At 44.0% G+C, this 22,378-nt stretch overlaps 5 non-coding genes across 5 annotated transcripts; 1 reads left to right on the forward strand and 4 right to left on the reverse strand.

The window, feature by feature from the left end:
• Positions 1-7,658: 7,658 nt before the first annotated feature.
• Trnan-guu lies at positions 7,659-7,732 on the forward strand. Its single transcript has one exon. It is a non-coding gene; the product is annotated as a tRNA-Asn (tRNA).
• A 4,555-nt stretch (positions 7,733-12,287) lies between these two features.
• Positions 12,288-12,361, reverse strand: Trnan-guu. The gene has a single exon. It is a non-coding gene; the product is annotated as a tRNA-Asn (tRNA).
• A 2,691-nt stretch (positions 12,362-15,052) lies between these two features.
• Trnan-guu lies at positions 15,053-15,126 on the reverse strand. The gene has a single exon. It is a non-coding gene; the product is annotated as a tRNA-Asn (tRNA).
• Positions 15,127-20,084: 4,958 nt separating this feature from the next.
• Positions 20,085-20,158, reverse strand: Trnan-guu. Its single transcript has one exon. It is a non-coding gene; the product is annotated as a tRNA-Asn (tRNA).
• A 1,618-nt stretch (positions 20,159-21,776) lies between these two features.
• On the reverse strand, positions 21,777-21,850 carry Trnan-guu. Its single transcript has one exon. It is a non-coding gene; the product is annotated as a tRNA-Asn (tRNA).
• Between the last annotated feature and the right edge of the window lie 528 nt (positions 21,851-22,378).

Here is a 22,378-nt window from a genome sequence, read left to right on the forward strand (position 1 = left end):
AAGTCACACTTTAGGGGTCAAAGTCACAATTTAGGGGTCAAAGTCACACTTTACGGGTCAAGGTCAAACTTTAGGGGTCAGGGTGACACTTTAGGGGTCAAGGTCACACTTTAGGGGTCAGGGTCACACTTTAAGGGTCAGGGTCACACCTAAGGAGCTGAGCGTCTTGCTGAGTTGAACCAACTTCCTGGTCGTTCATAATTTTCCGTTTTGTTTTATAAGATAATTGTTAAAGTTTCGCCACTCAACTAAATTATTGTAAATATTACTCACTTTTTCATTCTTTGACCTAAAATAACGTTGTCTCATTAAAGTAACGTTAACTCACTTATATCAACGTTTACCACAATATAGTTTAGTTTTGTTTCCCGTAGAATTATTCGTTCTATAACCCCCCTCCCCTCCCCTTCACCCTCCCCCCTTCCCCTCCCCCTTCCCCCACCCAATAAAACTCACTGATCCTGGAAACATTACATGCTTTCATTTATATTCAGTATAGGTTGATGAAATTAAACGGATGATTGCTGGATTTTTATATTTTCCCGTAAATGTTTATAATTGATAGGTGGCTGTGTGTGTGTGTGTGTGTGTGTGTGTGTGTGTGTGTGTGTGTGTGTGTGTGTGTGTGTGTGTGTGTGTGTGTGTGTGTGTGTGTGTGTGTGTGTGTGTGTGTTAGGGTGGTCCAAAATATCACATATTTGTATACGTTTTCTCCACAAGGTTTATTTTTGTCCATTAGGTACAAAATGCATCCCAGAAAAAAATTGGATCATTTAAAGCATATTTAGAGGTCAATCCAATGTCCTCTTTTTTTCCATTTAGTACGTAATAAGGATTTTTCGGTGCTAGATAAACACATTATAAACACATTGTCTTTATTCAGCAAAATATACTATTTAGATTGATAATGAAATAATTGTAGAACTGATGAGATATAAATGAAATAAGTAACTTCATCTGATTAATGGTAACCCTTGTCTGTGTTTCATGTTTCAACCTGTCATTGTCAGTCCCTATGACTCAATACTTGACTCTTTGCCCTTTCCAAATAGGCAACTAGGCTATATACATTGAAATATACCCAATATAATGTGTTGTGTATATTAAGACTGTATCATACGGACAAGAAAATTCAGTCCTACACTACAAGTATAATATGCAAAATGGATTGACCTCTAAATGTTAATGAATATGGATAAAATTTTACAGACCTTATCTATGAACCAAATGGACAATTTTAAGGCTTGTGGAGGCAATATATTACTACTTATATTTTTTACCATATAGTTTTGGACCACCCTAGTGTGTGTGTGTGTGTGTGTGTGTGTGTGTATATGTGTGTGTGTGTGTGTTGCGCTACCTACTTCCGTTGTTACATTTACCTGATCACCTGAAGATTAGCCACCCCTCCTCACCTTACACCTGTATTTCATATGATGATTAAAACACCCTAAAGGTACATGGGGGGTTAGGTTAGGTTAGGTTAGGTTAGGTTAGGTTAGGTTAGGTTAGGTTAGGTTAGGTTAGGTTAGGTTAGGTTAGCGTTAGAGTGGTTTAGTTTTAAGGTGAAGTAAACTGGGAGCTAATATTCAGGCCTTAATTACACGTGTTAACATGATCACCGCGTGCCTCCTGCCTGAACCTCACCATCCGCACATAAGTTTGGATGTGTCGCCTGGTTTAACGTGTTTATGGTGTGGCTCACTCTTACGCCGCAGCTCCTGTCTGTTACCTCCCGTCCATCCACCTGGGTGTTGAGCTGCTCCTGTCTGTCTGTCCCTCCCGTCCCGCACATCGTCCTTCATTAATTGTTCCTTACACCAAACACTGATGGATAACGCAAAATATTATCCAGTGGTCATTGGACCCCACCACAGACAGACAGACACAGACAGACAGACAGACAGACAGATAGATAGACAGGCTCGGGTGAATAAAATACAGATAAGACGTGGAGCAGGAACTTTCTTCATACATCACAGACATGAGACAACCTCTCATCGTGTATCATGAAGGTGGGGGTCAGACACACAGGTGGAAGATGCCATTAAAGGTGATCAAAAGTTCCCCGCTGGACTGTAACATAGTCCAGGTGGCCCTAACTCTCTATGCTAACAACACAATATGCTCATTAATGAACGTCCTGCGAGGTCTTGTGTTGATACGTCTTTGGGTTAAGTCTTGTTGAATTCTGTTGTCACGTTCACAGGTCCCGGGAACACCCATGTGAAGGAGGGCGGACTGCAGGTGAGGCGTTTCTAGGGCACACTGGTCGGCGTCTGGAGTTATGTGTTCGTGTACCAATACATCTGATCATCGCGTCAGTGGTATCTCAAAGGTGTGTCACGATACGGCCTCACATTGGGGGTGCGTCTACTTCCATCAGTGTGTGGTTGGGTAAAATCCGTGTTTACTTAAGTTTACTTTTTGTTTACATTATATAGTCTGTAGTTTATATTTGTTTGTCATGTGAACTGATTACATATCCGCGAACAGTGACCTTGTTGACCATTCTGGAGTGACCACAAAATTGATAAGGTTACAGTTCATCTCTTTATGGCAAAACGTGTCAAGCCTGTCTGTAGGAGGAGGGATATCTGGTCAGGGAGGGACGAGCTGTTGGTGACATCCTTGCTGTTATGGATTGATGGTCACTTGGAGGTGTAGAACAAGCCGTGTTTGTTGGTCCAGCATGATCAGCTTCACGGAGACAGCGAGATCCTGTTTGTAGCGTCTCTCCGGTGCCTGTCATTAGTATCATGGCCACCAAGACGGGATTCTAGCGTAACATCTTGAGAGATGGTATCGTCTGCCTGAGCAGCAAAACCCAGGCGCCAGGGAAGGCCAAGGTCACCCAAGAGCAAAATTTGTGATGGTGGTGGTGGTGGTGGTAGTAGTGGTAGTGTTGATGGTGGTAGAAGTGGTAGTGTTAATGGTGGTAATAGTAGTGGTAGTGATCGTAGTGATGGTAATCGTAGTGGTGGTAGGTGTTATGGTGGTGGTAGTAGTGGTGGTGGTGATAACAACGAAGCACAGTGTAGCTACCCTGTTGTCTTGTTAAGTCATAATAATTCTAAACGTCACTCTGGTATTTAAAAATCTTAAAACTATGCCTTCATATTAACAGACCTAACATTGATTGAAGGATGAGGTTAGGTTAAGCTAGGTTTGGTTAGGTTAGGTTACGTTTAAGTTTGGCAAAGTTAGGTTAGGTCTGATAAAGTAATTGATTGGTTAGGTTAGGTTAAGTTAGGTTATGTTTGATTAGGTTTGTGTTAGGGTGGATAATCTTTTGGTGAAGTATGCTGGGGTGGGAATCCTTCAGGTGATCCTTGAAAATGAAGATAACTGAACTGGTATGTAGGATAAGTAAACTAGGATCACGTGAAGATTAGCCCCCCTGCCCTCCCCTGCCCTCCCCTGCCCCTGCCCCCCCTGCCCTCCCCTGCCCCCCTGCCCCCCCCCTCCCAATTTATTTTATTAACAGTCCAATGATACCGTGGTAGTGGGAGGGGAGGTTAGGTTAGGTTAAGTTTGGTTGTCTTAGGTTTGGTTGTGGTATTGTAATGTAGTGGTGTTGTGATGTAATAGTGTTGTTGTGTGCAGTAATATAGTGTGGAGTGTAGTGTCATGATGTTCTGTAGTGGTGATGTGGTGTTGTGGCTGATGAAGGAGGGAGGGAGAGTGCCAGCCAGACCGTTCACCCCTCCACCAAGATGCTGCTCTCCTAATTAAAAGATCTAAGATGCAGCTTTAACCTAAACAAGTTGAGTCAAGTTTGCTACTGGAGAGTGCTAGAAACTTTTGGGGGTGAAACTTGTGAAACTAATATTAGTACCCAAAACTTTTTGGGGGTGAAACTTAGCAGAAACTATGTGAGTGAGAAACTTTGAGGGTGAATCTTGTGTGAAACTATGTGGTAGAGAAACTTTTGAAATTGTGTGTGGAAATTTTTAAAACTTTGTGGACTGAAACACACACACACACACACACACACACACACACACACACACACACACACACTCTCTCACACACACACACACACACACACACACACACACACACACACACACACACACACACACACACACACACACACACACACACACACTCTCACACACACACACACACACTCTCTCTCTCAAGCCGTGTCGACCCACCATTACCATATTACGTAATTTAAAGGTCGTTGCCCAAGAATCCGACAATTTCCGGGTCATAGCTAATGTAGGGGGGGGGGGCCCATCTGCCACTTGTAGGGGGCCCAACTGGCACTATTAGGGGCCCACCTGACACTGGTAGGGGGTAGTCAGGAGATTGTGCCAGTTGTGGGTGTGCGTGTGCGTGTGGGCGGAAGGCAGTACTCGAGATTCGTTCTGGTTTCAACACTCTTAAGCTTCGGGAAAGTTATCATGGCAAGCCTGAGTATGACCCTTGTGTTGTGGTTGTTGTTGATGGTGGTAGTGGTGGAGCGAATTGTGGTTGTGGTGGTGGGGCGAATTGTGGTAGTGGTGGTGGGGCGAATTGTGGTAGTTAGTGGTGGTGGTGGAGCGAAGTAGTAATGGTGGTGGAGTGAATTGTAGTAGTGGTGGTGGTGGAGCGAATTGTGGTAGTAGTGGTGGTGGTAGAGCGAATTGTGGTAGTGGTGGTGGGGCGAATTGTGGTAGTAGTGGTGGTGGTGGAATTGTGGTAGTAGTGGTTGTGGTGGAGCGAATTGTGGTAGTGGTGGGGCGAATTGTGGTAGTAGTGGTGGTGGAGTGAATTGTGGTAGTGGTGGTGGGGGAATTGGTAATGGTGGTGGAGTGAATTGTGGTAGTGGTGGTGGAGCAGTGGTGGTGGGGTAGCAGTGGTGGTGGTGGAGCGAAGTAGTGGTGGTGGGGCGAATTGGTAGTGGTGGAGCGAATTGTGAGAGGGGATGTGAAGGAAGGAAGGAGGGAGGGAGGGAGGGAGGGAATGAAGGTGAAGGAGGGAGGGAAGGTGAAGGAAGATGAAGGAGGGAAGAGGAAGGAAGGAAGGAAAGGGAAAGAATTATGTAAGAGGGCGGCGGGATGGGGAAGCGAAGGGAGGGAGGAGGGAAGAGGAGAGGAGGAGGAGGAGGAAGGAAGGTGAAGGAGGAAGGAATGAAGATAAGGTGAAATAGGAGAAGAAATAGGAGAAGGAAGAGATATGTTCATGGGTATTTATGTGAGTGAGAAGGAATGAGTGAGTGAAAGTGAGGTGAGTGAGAAGGGAATGAGTGAGGAGTGAGGTGTGAGTGAGAAGGGAATGGGAGTGAGTAGGAGGTGGGAGGAGAAGGGAATGAGTGAGTGGGGAGTGAGGTGGAGGAGAAGGGAATGAGGAGGAGTGGAGGTGTGAGTGAGAAGGGAAATGAGGAGTGAGTGAGGTGTGAGGAGAAGGGAATGAGTGAGTGAGAGGTGTGAGGAGAAGGGAATGAGTGTTGAGAGGTGTGAGGAATGAGTGAGTGAGTGAGGAAGGGAAGAGATGAGTGGTGAGTGGGTGAGTGGAGAAGGGAATGAGGAGTGAGTGAGGTGGAGGGAGAAGGGTGTGAAGGGTGAGTGAGTGAGGAGGTGGAGGAGAAGGGAATGAGTGAGTGAGTGAGGGTGGGAGTGAAGGGAATGAGGTGTGAGGGAGAAGGGAATGTGAGGAGTGAAGGTGTGAGAGTGAGTGAGGGAATGAGGGAGGAGGGGAATGAGGGTGAGTGGGGAGGGTGGAGTGGAGAAGGAATGAGGGAAAGGGAGTGAGGTGTGAGGAGAAGGGAATGAGTGGTGTGAGGAGAAGGGAATGAGGAGTGAGTGAGGTGGAGGAGAAGGGAATGAGGGAGTGAGTGAGGGGTAGAATTATGCTAACGAGATAATAAGGGACAGAGGGTAGGGGGCAGGAGGTAGGGGGCAGGAGGTAGGGGCAGGAGGTAGGGGGCAGGAGGTAGGGGGCAGGAGGTCAATTTAGCCTGACTGTGGCAAACGGAAGCTATACTGTACAGCGCCACACCCAGGTGCTCCCTGCTGACCTTGGCTGTTGACGTGACACTTGTGGACACTGATCCCGAGAGAGAGAGAGAGAGAGAGAGAGAGATTTTTCATTTTGGATGTGTAAAGTAAGCATCACCCAACAGCCTTTTGTGAGCAAGTGATTGACTGGATCTAGCAGCCGAGGGGTGTCATGTAGCACCCCGGAAACCGTCTCGCTTTTAGTGTACAATAATTCGATCCCTTACTACATAGATAAACAAGGAAATGGATGAACACTCTTCCAGTACTTGGGGGCATGATTACATAAGGGCAGCTGACATACCCCCACGTTGACTCAGTATAAAGATGACCGAGATACAACACACCATCCTCATTCCCAGATGGATTTCAGCATTACACTAACCGGCAATGGTGTATTTTACTCAGGCCCGAGTGACTGTTACTGTGAGGTAAGTCCTGACGGCTCAGTTTTTCGGTGCACAAGGGGGCCTGACCACCTTCACCTACCCAACTCTACAGTCAGGTACCCAATTATATGAGGGTGTGGCCTGGGAGTACTCTGGATGCAAACTAGCAGCCTTTAGGACAAGATACTAGTGCTGTATCCACTCGGCCGTCGCTGTCTTGGTTGCCAATCAGGAGCCTAAACGAGGCAATGAGGGTGTGGCTTCCTTGTACACACACCAAACAAAGTCCTGTCAGCCTGTCTCCCATCCATGAACCTGTGAATAAGAGACATGACACAGTCCACTATCTCTGGGCCCAACACTCGTGAGTCTCAGGGTCCATGGATGGGACGGAGAACTGACAGCACTTTTTGTGGAGGGTGTACAGTACATACCCAACATGACTAGACGTGTATATGTTTCGTAATGGTGTAGGGAGGGCCCTGGGACGGGGCTGCCATCTGATAACTAAGAGTATGTGAGGAGGAAGAGGAGGAAAAATTGGTTCGAAGAGGTTACAGCTGGGAGGAGCAGACAAGGCCAACTCTCTACTTCCTCCACCTTTCCTTCCCTACACAACCCCCCTCCCCTCCCTATAGTCCCCACCCTCCCTCCACTTGGTGTAGTATTAACACAGGAAATGTTGCGTTCACATTATACGGCTTTGAAACTTGAAACTTCACACACACACACATACACACCCCTAGTCATCCACTCACCCACCTAGTCACCCACACATCTACCAAGTCATCCACTCACCCACCAATTCATCCACTCACCTACCTAGTCACCCACACACCCACCTAGTCACCCACACACCCACCTAGTCACCCACACACCCACCTAGTCATCCACTCACCCACCTAGTCATCCACTCACCCACCTAGTCATCCACTCACCCAGAGCCACATGTAAAACACCTGCCCCTGTACAGCTCTCATGGGTACGTCGTTGAAACTTCGCCAGATGATGTTTGGTGAACTACAGACCCTCATTTACATATCTTGACACCCATCTCTCCTGCAGGTGTTCCGTGTCGAGTTGTTGTTGTGGTGGTGGCCTAGTTGTGGTTGTTTGTTATAGAATTAGAAAATCCCTGCAGAAAACTTCACACACATACACACACTCGGTGTACTGCATATCGTTGGGCCTTTATGTGTATGATCGAGTTGTGTGTGTGTGTGTGTGTGTGTGTGTGTATTCAGTCAGCTACAAGAATACTCAGGGCAGCACTTCATACCAAGCCTCCGTGGCACAATTGGTTAGCGCGTTCGGCTGTTAACCGAAAGGTTGGTGGTTCAAGCCCACCCGGGGGCGAGTGTTTTGTTGAATAAACAGTTGATTTTGACGCTAACCTTAATAATAGGTTAGGTTAGGGGAGGTAAGTCGCCGAGAAAAACAAAAATTATAAAAAAAGACACGAAAGGAGGTGTGGCAGTCGTGTTGGGGTGGGGGGGGCACAGCTGGCGGGCGACACGTGTCTTTGTTTACATGAGAAACAAACCCCGTTAGAGTGTAAAAAGGGTGTTAACGAGGTGATTGTCAATTAAGAAGTGGGTGAGGAACGATAGTTTGCAATGTGCTGGTCAGTAGTGTGTGTGTTATGGGGGGTTGTATGTAGTTTGTGGTAGTGAAAAAATTAGTTGAGCAGGATGATTAGATGAGTGGGGTGGGCGTGGTGAGTTGTGGTGGATGTAGGCGTAGTGGGTGCTATGGGTCAGTGGGCGTGGTGGATGCTGTGGGTGAGTGGGCGTGGTGGATGCTGTGGGTGAGTGGGCGTGGTGGATGCTGTGGGTGAGTGGGTACTGAGGGTGAGATTATATTTTTTTGCCGCGGACAGCAGCTAGTTCATTGTGCACCCCATACTCATCCTTTGAGCGGTAGCGCAACAAGGATTACAGAGTATAGGTCACAAGGGTGTTTATCAGACCCCAGTGATCAGGATATTATGACAATGAATGTTACAGAGTATTTCCAGTACATTGTTTGTTTAAGTCGGTACATAGAATTTTGCTTAGGTACTAGATGCCAAGTGTGGATACAGCCTTAGTACAGTATATCAGCTATCTTGTCATCAGAGATAAAGTGCTGTGCCATTGTATACACAGTGTGCTTGGATCTATCTCTATAAGGTTCTATCTTCACACAGTCTAAGACGTAGTGTTGGAGTGTGTGGCCATATGTCTGGCCACACACTTTACATTTAGTTTTGTTTACATCTGCTTGAGGAACATACTGCCAGAGGTACTTATATCCTAACCTTAATCTAGCGGTTACAACATCTTGTAATCTAGTGATCTTGTTACTTGCTCCATATACATGTTTCACTTGATACATCTCATCATGGTAAACTATGGATTGACTAGTGCCTGTTTGCACTTGTCTACTGGCTTCAAATTCATCAACAAGTTCTTTTCTGATTACAGTTTTTAAGGTTCTGTTTGACACTCCTAGATTGTACTCAACATTGTCATTGTTGGACGCGAGTTTAGCTAAGGCATCAACTCTATCATGTTCACTTATGCCTGAGTGAGAAGGGATCCACAGCAGCTTGATCCTCATACCCCCGTCAACAAGACACATATGCTTGTATCCGGCTTCAAAGGCAAGCGAATGACAATCTGAGTTTAGGGTATCAAGAGCAAGTAGTGAGGATAAGGAGTCAGTGATGATGAGACTGTCAGTGTCTTCATCAAGTTTCAGGGCTGTGAGTATGGGAAATAGTTCAGTTTGTAGAGTGGATGACCAGTTACTAATTCTAGCTCCTTTCTCTATTACATTACCGTTAGGCTGAGTCACAATGACAGCACTGCCAGCCCTCCCATGGACAGTGTTAAGAGAGCCGTCAGTGTAAATGGTCTGTATTATGTTTTTTTTTCAGTCTGTAGGATATGTATGTGGTTAAGAGCTCTCACATTGGCAGTGTGTTGGCGATAAGGATTATGTGTGGTCAGTCGTTTAGGCGGGTACGTGGGTGTTGTGATATCGAAGGGATCTGTCAGTCAGGGTGACATGAAGCGCTGTTGTGTCTCAGCTTTGTACAAATGGTCTAGTCCAGACATCTTCATATGTGTCACTGTAGTTTCGATCCTCCGGCTACACATTTAAGAGATTTTAACCTATCAGTACATTGGTGGGTTAGCTATTGTATGGCAGGTGTGGTACAGGGGATAGAGACACCGAGATATTTAAAAGAAGAGACATAGTCATTACTGTTGTTACCAATCTTAAGGTTTGATGGTCCGCTTTTGCGGTTACCAGCTTGTTTGTTGAACACCTTAGTTTTCTTAGTGGGGATAATAAGACCGAGGTTCTCACAGGCTGCATGTACAGTACATGGCTCATGGTGGTTTGCATTTCACGATGAGTGTTAGTATGCATAAGAATCTCATCTGCATAGCTAACGGTGATATTGCTGGGGCTGTCTGTGATTGACTTTAATAATGTGTTCATAAGAACATTGAACAAAGTGGGGCTAAGTACTCCACCTTGAGGGGTACCAAGTTGCATATCTTTAACTTCACTTTTGTAACCCTGAAACAGTGCAGCAGCCCTTCTGTTGGTTAGGTAACCACCTATCCAGTATAACAGCCTACCTCCTATATCCATTTTCGCTAGTTCTTACAATATCAGTTGCCTATTGGCAATATCAGATGCAGCTTTAGGTCAAGAAATGTGGTGTATCTGTGCCTTTCATCACCATGCACAGTTAGGAACGTGGTGATGCAATTATGTACACCTTTACCATGGGTGAAGCCATTTATGTTAGGAGACATGTGTTCTCTGATTCTATATAAGAGTCTGCCAAGAACCATCCTCTCAAAGGTTTTACACAGGCAGCTGGTTAGTGATATGGGACGAAAGGCATCAGGCTGTCCTGGTTTTGGTATTGGTACAACAATACTGCTGGTCCATGATGTGGGTAGTTGGGTAGTCATGGATGAGTGGGCGTGGTGGGTGTCATGGATGAGTGGGTGGGTGTCATGGATGAGTGGGCGTGGTGGGTGTCATGGATGAGTGGGTGGGTGTCATGGATGAGTGGGCGTGGTGGGTGTCATGGATGAGTGGGTGGGTGTCATGGATGAGTGGGCGTGGTGGGTGTCATGGATGAGTGGGTGGGTGTTCATGGATGAGTGGGTGTCATGGTGAGTGGCCATGTGTGGCGGTAGTAGCGTACCCTGTTCGTGCTACTTCCCGTGCACCGCCCGTCAGTACCTGAGGTGTGTGGGGTAGTGTCGGTACATACCACTTCCCCTGCACCACTACCTACACTATACTCTATATTCTTCACTTTCTTATCACAGTTATGCATAACATCATCGTCATCATCGTCATCATCATCGTCATCATCATCATCATCATCATCATCGTCATCATCATCATCATCATCATCATCATCGTCATCATCATCGTCATCATCATCATCATCATCCATCACCATCATCATCATCACCATCATCATCATCATCACCATCATCATCATCACCATCGTCATCATCATCGTCATCATCATCATCGTCATCATCATCATCGTCATCATCATCGTCATCATCATCACCATCACCATCATCATCATCATCATCATCATCATCACCATCATCATCATCATCACCATCATCATCATCATCACCATCATCATCATCATCACCATCATCACGTGTTACTTCACAACATTTTCTTTGTTGTATCAAACTCTCAGCTTTTGGTTAGCTTAGGTTAAGGTTGGTTGAGGTTGGATTAGGTTAAGGTATTTTAGGTTAGATTAAGTTTGGTTGACTTTGGGCTTGGTTAGGGTATTTTATAGGTTAAGTTAGGTTAGCGTGGTTAATAACTTGGGGGTGGGGAGGGGGAGCAATCTACATAGCATCTAGTAATCCAATCTTGGGAAATCCGCGACTGTGTGTGTGTGTGTGTGTGTGTGTATGTGTGTGTGTGTGTATGTGTGTATGTGAGGGAACTTTTCAACACAACTTAAAAAATCCTGCTGGAGGCATTTGGTAACTGACTTACGGTGATGCCATACAATGATCGCCTTATTTCTCGTCGGTCAAGAATTAAGTACAGTACAAGAAAAACCGGATTTTTTTTTCACATAGTCGTGAGAGAGAAGACGCAGTGCTGGATTCTCCTGAGGTGTTGCAAGGTGATTTTTTTTCCCTCAGCTAGAATGAGAAGACATGATCTAACTACAGTCGAGTCTCAGTGGAGGTTTGGTGCCATTTTTAATATGGTGAAGTATGTCATGGGATCAAAGGAGTCAGATGGATGGACTCTCTCTCTCTCTCTCTCTCTCTCTCTCTCTCTCTCTGTCTCTCTCTCTCTCTCTCTCATGTCTTTAAATCACTATATGCTAAAAATCATCATTAAAAAATTGAGGTGATTCTTAATTACCATATTTTTTTAACATCTGGGTAATGATTTAAAGACTTACTTGGTTACCATTGTTTGTCTGAGAGGGAGGGACGCAAGGAGGGAGAGAGGGAGAAGGGGTGAGGTAGGGAGGGAGGAAGGGAGGGAGGAAGCGAGAAGGGGTGAGGTAGGGAAGGAAGCAAGGAGGAAGAGAGAGAGAAGGGTGAGGGAGGGAGGGAGGGAGCGGTGGCAGGGCGGGAAAGACCTAATTCCACAATCACCATATCAAGACGACCAAAGATAAAACGCGACCCACATTCTGCAGACAGCGCCATACATTACATATTCAGATATACATAACATATATATCATACATACATGTATAGATCAGACATACATATACACTTATATGAACTTATTTACTGTTACACTCATTCCTCCAGCTTTGTGTCGAGTTCCCGATTTTATTTTTGTTAAGCTAATGTATAGATTCTTCTTTATATGATGTACTTAATAAAACACTCGCCCCCGGGTGGGCTCGAACCACCAACCTTTCGGTTAACAGCCGAACGCGCTAACCAATTGTGCCACGGAGGCTTAAAGATCCAGATGAGGTTACTGGTAGTGATCCAGCAGTCTTGGTTTTATTAAAGCGCTCTATGTCTCGCTACTCTCATCCCTCTCACCTTTACCCCTCTCACTCATCTCTCTTTCCTTTCAAGACGAAGGCGTAATTATGACAGCTATACTGTAGGCCTAATCATTATCAAAATTAATGAAAGACAAGTGTAATCATTCTGCCAAATTCTAAAACAGATATGTATAATGAGACAAATCTCACAAGAAGAAGATTACATATAGGTAGAATATTGATAGTATAAGAGTATAAAAGAGAGGAAGACTTTGGTAGCGTGGCCGTGATAGTTATTTACTCTTATCGTATCTTATACGTCAATACACATCTATTACGTCTTAAGGGCGACTTCTCAAACACCGCTTTGTTACAACTCTTTATTAATTACGAACATGACATGGACACATTAATAACACCTTCTATTGAAGTTACTAGGACATTATTTACGTTACTAGGACATCATATTACGTTACTAGACACTGATTCTCGGACACGAACATGAAATGAATACACTTCCCACGTAAGTAACTCATCCCATGGAAAGCTCTGACAAAAACTCACGTGACCTAGGGGAGGCCTAGCAGGTGGTCCTGGGTTGTCTCTATGGGAGACTGCTTAGCTGGGCACCGGTGTGTCGAGGGCAACTCGCTCCTGACCGGAGGCGACCGGAGGCGGCTTGCCTCCGGCCCCTGACTTCTCTCGAGCAGGAGGACTGGGGACGTGGTAGCTGGCCCTTCTTGGTTACAAGACACACTCTCTCTCTCTCTCTCTCTGGGCAGAGGGAGGACTAGGACGTCCTATATATTGGGAGGCGAGCCGTCAGGTTGAGCTGATCGGGGGGGGGCGGCGAAGGGTCTCCTTACATTTGCCCTCGCTAATGTAGGGTCAGGTCTGGACTTTTTCAGAGACTATAAGTTGTATATTCTGGAGAAATCTTCAGATGGGGCCGTGTGACATGAGAGGCCCTGGTTGATTTGTGGCCCCTTGACTTGGGCTCGAGGGTTACATTTGACCTGGCTAATGTGAGGTCAGGTCTGGACTTCTTCTGCGGTGTAGGTTATTGTGTATATTGGGAGAGAGTCGGCCGGTGCCTTCTTACATGTTTGTTGGGGCCGTGTGACATGGGAGGGGAGCCAGTTGATTTGTAACTCCTTGAGTGGTTGCGAGGGGTACCCTTACATTTGACCCCCCTAATGTCGGGTCAAGTCTGGACTGTTTCTGAGATGTAAGCTGTGGTCTGACAACCCATCACTACATATGCAAGGCCTCACCATTTCCTCTAATATGTCATGGAAGCCACACGTCCACAACATTGCTAAAGCTGCCTCCCGAAAGCTGGGAATGCTGTACAGATGCCGTAGCTACTTCACTCCTGAGCAGCTGCTTCAAGTTGATTAGGAATTCATTCGTCCTAACTTGGAGTACTGCTCTCATATCTGGGGTGGCTCTTCTGTCCAACTGTTAGATAGGCTGGATTCTTAGGCATTTCGTCTTATTAACTCTCCTCTTTTAGTTAACAATCTTTCTTCCCTTTCTTTTCGCTGCAGTGTTGCTTCACTCTCTCTTTTACAGGTACTTTAGCGGGCAATGTTCAGTGGATTTAGCATCCTGTGTGCCGCCAGCAAGGCCGTGGGCTCATAACACACGTCTTGCCCCCCAGTGCCCACCGTTTCTGTGTGGATGTCGGCCACACTAGAATAACCCGTTATAGTCCATCCTTCTTTCCTCACACAGCCAAACTGTGGAATGCTCTGCCTTCTTCCGTGTTTCCATACTCATACAATGTCTCACTTCAAAAAGCTGGTTTTCCGGCATCTTCCTGGTGTAGATTAATATTATCTTTTTCTTTTCTGTATTTTTTTTATTCTTATATTCTACCCCCCAGGCCCCGTTAAGGGTCAGTGACCTGTGCCCGGGTGGGCTATTCTCCGTAAAAAAAAAAAAATAATAATAATAAAATAAATGGAAGGTCAGAAATATCAACTAGAACCATTACGAAGACTTGTTGTTTTAGTTATTATTTTGATTGATTTTGTAATGTTTGTTGTAGTTATTATGATTGTTCTCTTCTTCCTTTTTTCAGTTGCTGTGAGTTTAGTTGTTTTTGTAATTAATATATCACCTAAAGATTCGCCTCTTCCAACTTACTTCACCTGATGTGATGATTAAACACACAAACGCAACCTAGGAGGGTTTAGATTAGGTTAGATTGCGTTAGACTAGGTGTGGTTAGGTTAACGTTTGGGTATTTACTCATCAGTTGAAGTAAGTGGGGGGGGGGTGAATCTTCAGGTGATCCAATTATTTAGGATTTATTTAATTTGATTAATTAATTTACCTTCTGATCATAATTTATCGTCCTAAAACTAGTTCCCCGAGACCTGCCTTTTGGTTAATGTAATTAAGGTTAAGTTATACATCTATGTCTGGTGCTACACTAATACAACAGCCTACAGTCACCTAACTTATTGTGTAGGACCATGTAATGACACCTGGTCAACTCACTGACACATAGCACCAGGTGACACTGACGAACCTGTAGGTCATCTTCCCTGACCTCTGGTGGTTGTTGTTGATATTCTCGTTTTCTGTTGTTTGGTAGACTGTTGTAAATAGTGTTCCTTCTCTTTTATAATGGACACACTAAAACCTCTCGCCCCCGGGTGGGCTCGAACCACCAACCTTTCGGTTAACAGCCGAACGCGCTAACCAATTGTGCCACGGAGGCATAAAGATACAGATGAGGTTACTGGTAGTGATCCAGCAGTCTTGGTTTTATTAAAGCGCTCTATGTCTCGCTACTCTCATCCCTCTCACCTTTACCTCTCTCACTCATCTCTCTTTCCTTTCAAGACGAAGGCGTAATTATGACAGCTATACTGTAGGCCTAATCATTATCAAAATTAATGAAAGACAAGTGTAATCATTCTGCCAAATTCTAAAACAGATATGCAAGGCCTCACCATTTCCTCTAATATGTCATGGAAGCCACACATCCACAACATTGCTAAAGCTGCCTCCCGAAAGCTGGGAATGCTGTACAGATGCCGTAGCTACTTCACTCCTGAGCAGTTGCTTCAAGTTGATTAGGAATTCATTCGTCCTAACTTGGAGTACTCCTCTCATATCTGGGGTGGCTCTTCTTCTGTCCAACTGTTAGATAGGCTGGATTCTTAGGCATTTCGTCTTATTAACTCTCCTCTTTTAGTTAACAATCTTTCTTCCCTTTCTTTTCGCTGCAGTGTTGCTTCACTCTCTCTTTTACAGGTACTTTAGCGGGCAATGTTCAGTGGATTTAGCATCCTGTGTACCGCCAGCAAGGCCGTGGGCTCATAACACACGTCTTGCCCCCAGTGCCCACCGTTTCTGTGTGGATGTCGGCCACACTAGAATAACCCGTTATAGTCCATCCTTCTTTCCTCACACAGCCAAACTGTGGAATGCTCTGCCTTCTTCCGTGTTTCCATACTCATACAATGTCTCACTTCAAAAAGCTGGTTTTCCGGCATCTTCGTGGTGTAGATTAATATTATCTTTTGCTTTTCTGTATTTTTTTTATTCTTATATTCTACCCCCCAGGCCCCGTTAAGGGTCAGTGACCTGTGCCCGGGTGGGCTATTCTCCGTAAAAAATAATAATAATAATAATAAAATAAATGGAAGGTCAGAAATATCAACTAGAACCATGAAGACTTGTTGTTTAGTTATTATTTTTGGCTGATTTTGTAATGTTTGTTGTAGTTATTATGATTGTTCTCTTCTTCCTTTTTTCAAAGTTGCTGTGAGTTTAGTTGTTTTTGTATTGACATATCACCTAAAAGAGCTCGTTTTTCCAACTTACATTTCTCACCCGGGATGTGATGATTAAACACACAAACGCAACCTAGGAGGGCTTAGATTAGGTTAGATTGCGTTAGACTTGGTGTGTGGTTAGGTTAACGTTAGGTATTTACCTCATCAGTTGAAGTAAGTAAGTGGGTGAATCTTCAGGTGATCCAATTATTTAGGATTTATTTAATTAAATTAATTAATTTACCTTCTGATCATAATTTATCGTCCAAAAACTAGTTCCTCGAGACTGCCTTTTGGTTAATGTGTACTAAGGTTAAGTTATACATCTATGTTCAAGCAACACTAATACAACAGCCTGCCAGTCACCCAACTTATTGTGTAGACCGATGTAATGACACCCGGTCAACTCACTGACACATGTGACACTGACGAACCTGTAGGTCATCTTCCCTGACCTCTGGTGGTGGTTGTTGTTGATACTCTCGTTTTCGTTGTTTGGTAGACTGTTGTAAATAGTGTTCCTTCTCTTTATACGACACATTCAAAAACCTCTCGCCCTGGGTGGGCTCTCTCGAACCACCAACCTTTCGGTTAACAGCCGAACGCGCTAACCAATTGTGCCACGGGAGGCATAAAAGATATACAGATGAGGTTACTGGTAAAGTGATCCAGCAGTCTTTGGTTTTATTATTAAAAGCGCTCTCTATGTCTTCGCTACACTCATCCCTCTCACACCTTTACCTCACTCATCTCTTTCCTTCAAGACGAAGGCGCGGCCTACACAGCTATACTGTAGGCCTAATCATTATCAAAAATTGATGAAAGACAAGTGTAATCATTCTTGCCAAATTCTAAACAGATATGCAAGGTCCTCACCATTTCCTCTAATATGTCATGGAAGCCACACATCCACAACATTGCTAAAGCTGCCTCCCGAAAGCTGGGAATGCTGTACAGATGCCGTAGTTAGCTTCAATTCTGAGCAGTTGCTTCAAGTTGATAGAATTCATTCGTCCTAACTTGGAGTACTGCTCTCATATCTGGGGTGGCTCTTCTTCTGTCCAACTGTTAGATAGGCTGGATTCTTAGGCATTTTCGTCTTATTAACTCTCCTTTTAGTTAACAATCTTTTCTTTCCCTTTCTTTTCGCTGCAGTGCGGTGTTGCTTCACTCTCTTTTACAGGTACTTTAGCGGGCAATGTTCAGTGGGATTTAGCATCCTGTACCGCCAGCAAGGCCGTGGGCTCACATAACACGTCTTGCCCCCAGTGCCCACCGTTTCTGTGGATGTCGGCCAATTAGAATAACCTCGTTATAGTCCATCCTTCTTTTCTTCCTCACACAGCCAAACTGTGGAATGCTCTGGGTTTCTTCCGTGTTTCCATACTCATACAATGTCTCACTTCAAAAAGCTGGTTTTCCGGCATCTTCCTGGTGTAGATTAATAAGATCTTTTTTCTTTTCTGTATTTTTTTATTCTTATATTCTACCCCCAGGCCCGTTAAGGGTCAGTGACCTGTGCCCGGTGGCTATTCGTAAAAAAAAATAATAATAATAATAAAATAAATGGAAGGTCAGAAATATCAACTAGAACCATTACGAAGAGACTTGTTGTTTTAGTTATTATTTTGATTGATTTTGTAATGTTTGTTGTAGTTATTATGATTGTTCTTCCTTTTCAGTTGCTGTGAGTTTGCCAGCTTTTGTATTATTATATCACCTAAAAGACTGTTTTTTCCAATCCATTACCCGATGTGATGATTAAACACACAAACGCAACCTAGAGTGGTTTAGATTAGTTAGATTGCGTTAGACTAGGTGTGGTTAGGTAACGTTTGGGTATATTTACTCATCAGTTGAAGTAAGTGGGGGGTGAATCTTCTCAGGTGATCCAATTATTTAGATTTATTTAATTTTGTTAATTAATTTTACCTTCTGATCATAATTTATCGTCCTAAAACTAGTTCCTCGAGACCCGCTCTTGGTTAATGTACTAAGGTTAAGCACATCTATGCTCCGGCGCTACACCACCAATACAACAACAGTCTACAGTCACTCAACTTATTGCGTAGACCATGTAATGACACCTGTATCAACTCACTGACACATAGCACCAGGTGACACTGACGAACCTGTAGGTGGGTCATCTTCCCCTGACCTCTGGTGGCTGTTGTTGATATTCTCGTTTCTGTTGTTTGGTAGACTGTTGTAAATGTTCCTTCTCTTTATAATGGACACACTAAAAAACCTTCTCACTCTCGGGTGGGCTCTCGAACACCAACCTCGGTTAACAGCCGAACGTGCGCTAACCAATTGTGCCACGGAGGCATAAAGATACAGATGAGGTTCTGGTAGTGATCCAGCAGTCTTGGTTTTATTAAAGCTTCCTATGCTGCTACTCATCCCTCTCACCTTACCTCTCACTCATCTCTTTCCTTTCAAGACGAAGGCGTAATTATGACAGCTATACCGTAGGCCTAATCATTGTCAAAATTGATGAAAAGACAAGTGTAATCATTCTGCCAAATTCTAAAACAGATATGCAAGGCCTCACCATTTCTCTAATATGGCGGAAGCCACACATCCAATAACATTGCTAAAGCTGCCTCCCCGAAAGCTGGGAATGCTGTACAGATGCCGTAGTTGGTTTCACCCCGAGAAGCTACCGCCAAGTTGACAGGGACCATTCGTCCCAACTTGGAGTACTGCTCATATCTGGGGTGGCTCTTTCTTCTGTCCAACTGTTAGATATGCTGATTCTTAGGCATTTCGTCTTATTAACTCTCCTCTTTAGTTAACAATCTTTCTTCTTCCCTTTCTTTTCGCTGCAGTAAGCTTCACTCTCTTTACAGGTACTTTAGCGGGCAATGTTCAGTGGATTTAGCATCCTGTGTACCGCCAACAAGGCCGTGGGTTCATAACACACGCCTTGCCCCCAGTGCCCACTGTTTCTGTGTGTGGATGTCGGCCACACCAGAATAACCCAAGTTATAGTCCTCATCCTTCTTTCCTCACACAGCCAAACTGTGGAATGCTCTGCCTTCTTCCGTGTTTCCATACTCATACAATGCCTCACTCAAAAAGCTGGTTTTCCGGCATCTTCCTGGTGTAGATTAATAAGATCTTTTCTTTCTGTATTTTTATTCTTATTCTACCCCCAGGCCCCGTTAAGGGTCAGTGACCTGTGCCTGCGGGGCTATTCTCCAAAAAAAAATAATAATAATAATAAAATAAATGGAAGGTCAGAAATATCAACTAGAACCACATGAAGACTTGTTGTTTTAGTTATTATTTTTGATTGATTTTTGTAATGTTTGTTGTAGTTGTTATGATTGTTCTTCTTCCTTTTTTCAGTTGCTGTGAGTTTAGTTGTTTTTGTATTAATATATCACCCAAATGCCCAACTTACTTCACCTGATGTGATGATTAAACACACAACGCAACCTAGGAGGGTTTCTTAGATTAGGTTAGATTGCGTTAGACTAGGTGTGGTTAGGCAACGTTTGGGTATTTACTCATCAGTTGAAGTAAGCGGGGGTGAATCTTCAGGTACCAATTATTTAGATTTATTTAATTTGATTAATTAATTTACCTTCTGATCTATACTTATCGTCCTAAAATCTAGCGCCCTGAGACCTGCTCTTGTTAATGTAATTAAGGTTAAGTTATACATCTATGTCTGGCGCTACACCAATAAGCTGCCAACAGCTTCCGCCAGTCACCAACTTATTGTGTAGACTTCATGGTCAACTCACTGACACATAGCACCAGGTGACACTGACGAACCTGTAGGTCATCTTCCTGACCTCTGGTGGTTGTTGTTGATATTCTCGTTTTCTGTTGTTTGTGCACGTAAATAGTGTTCTTCTCTTTATACGGACACACTAAAAACACTCGCCCCCGGGTGGGCTCGAACCACCAACCTTTCGGTTAACAGCCGAACGCGCTAACCAATTGTGCCACGGAGGCATAAAGATTAAGATGAGGTTACTGGTAGTGATCCAGCAGTCTTGGTTTTATTAAAGCGCTCTATGTCTCGCTACTCTCATCCCTCTCACCTTTACCTCTCTCACTCATCTCTCTTTCCTTTCAAGACGAAGGCGTCATTATGACAGCTATACTGTAGGCCTAATCATTATCAAAATTAATGAAAGACAAGTGTAATCATTCTGCCAAATTCTAAAACAGATATGCAAGGCCTCACCATTTCCTCTAATATGTCATGGAAGCCACACATCCACAACATTGCTAAAGCTGCCTCCCGAAAGCTGGGAATGCTGTACAGATGCCGTAGCTACTTCACTCCTGAGCAGTTGCTTCAAGTTGATTAGGAATTCATTCGTCCTAACTTGGAGTACTGCTCTCATATCTGGGGTGGCTCTTCTTCTGTCCAACTGTTAGATAGGCTGGATTCTTAGGCATTTCGTCTTATTAACTCTCATCTTTTAGTTAACAATCTTTCTTCCCTTTCTTTTCGCTGCAGTGTTGCTTCACTCTCTCTTTTACAGGTACTTTAGTGGGCAATGTTCAGTGGATTTAGCATCCTGTGTACCGCCAGCAAGGCCGTGGGCTCATAACACACGTCTTGCCCCCAGTGCCCACCGTTTCTGTGTGGATGTCGGCCACACTAGAATAACCCGTTATAGTCCATCCTTCTTTCCTCACACAGCCAAACTGTGGAATGCTCTGCCTTCTTCCGTGTTTCCATACTCATACAATGTCTCACTTCAAAAAGCTGGTTTTCCGGCATCTTCGTGGTGTAGATTAATATTATCTTTTGCTTTTCTGTATTTTTTTTATTCTTATATTCTACCCCCCAGGCCCCGTTAAGGGTCAGTGACCTGTGCCCGGGTGGGCTATTCTCCGTAAAAAAAAAAATAATATTCATAATAAAATAAATGGAAGGTCAGAAATATCAACTAGAACCATTACGAAGACTTGTTGTTTTAGTTATTATTTTGATTGATTTTGTAATGTTTGTTGTAGTTATTATGATTGTTCTCTTCTTCCTTTTTTCAGTTGCTGTGAGTTTAGTTGTTTTTGTAATTAATATATCACCTAAAGATTCGCTTCTTCCAACTTACTTCACCTGATGTGATGATTAAACACACAAACGCAACCTAGGAGGGTTTAGATTAGGTTAGATTGCGTTAGACTAGGTGTGGTTAGGTTAACGTTTGGGTATTTACTCATCAGTTGAAGTAAGTGGGGGGGGTGAATCTTCAGGTGATCCAATTATTTAGGATTTATTTAATTTGATTAATTAATTTACCTTCTGATCATAATTTATCGTCCAAAAACTAGTTCCCCGAGACCTGCCTTTTGGTTAATGTAATTAAGGTTAAGTTATACATCTATGTCTGGGCAACACTAATACAACAGCCTATAGTCACCTAACTTATTGTGTAGGACCATGTAATGACACCTGGTCAACTCACTGACACATAGCACCAGGTGACACTGACGAACCTGTAGGTCATCTTCCCTGACCTCTGGTGGTTGTTGTTGATATTCTCGTTTTCTGTTGTTTGGTAGACTGTTGTAAATAGTGTTCCTTCTCTTTTATAATGGACACACTAAAACCTCTCGCCCCCGGGTGGGCTCGAACCACCAACCTTTCGGTTAACAGCCGAACGCGCTAACCAATTGTGCCACGGAGGCATAAAGATACAGATGAGGTTACTGGTAGTGATCCAGCAGTCTTGGTTTTATTAAAGCGCTCTATGTCTCGCTACTCTCATCCCTCTCACCTTTACCCCTCTCACTCATCTCTCTTTCCTTTCAAGACGAAGGCGTAATTATGACAGCTATACTGTAGGCCTAATCATTATCAAAATTAATGAAAGACAAGTGTAATCATTCTGCCAAATTCTAAAACAGATATGCAAGGCCTCACCATTTCTCTAATATGTCATGGAAGCCACACATCCAACATTGCTAAAGCTGCCTCCCGAAAGCTGGGAATGCTGTACAGATGCCGTAGCTACTTCACTCCTGAGCAGTTGCTTCAAGTTGATTAGGAATTCATCTGTCCTTAACTTGAGTACTCTCTCATATCTGGGTGGCTTCTTCTGTCCAACTGTTTAGGATAGGCTGGATTCTTTAGGCATTTTCTGTCTTATTAACTCTCCCTTTTAGTTAACACCTTTTCTTCCTTTCGCCGCAGTGTGCCATTTTTTTTACTTTTAT

This window comes from Homarus americanus, unplaced genomic scaffold (assembly GCF_018991925.1).
Source record: "Homarus americanus isolate GMGI-L3 unplaced genomic scaffold, GMGI_Hamer_2.0 scaffold50924, whole genome shotgun sequence".
Lineage (NCBI taxonomy): Eukaryota > Metazoa > Arthropoda > Malacostraca > Decapoda > Nephropidae > Homarus > Homarus americanus.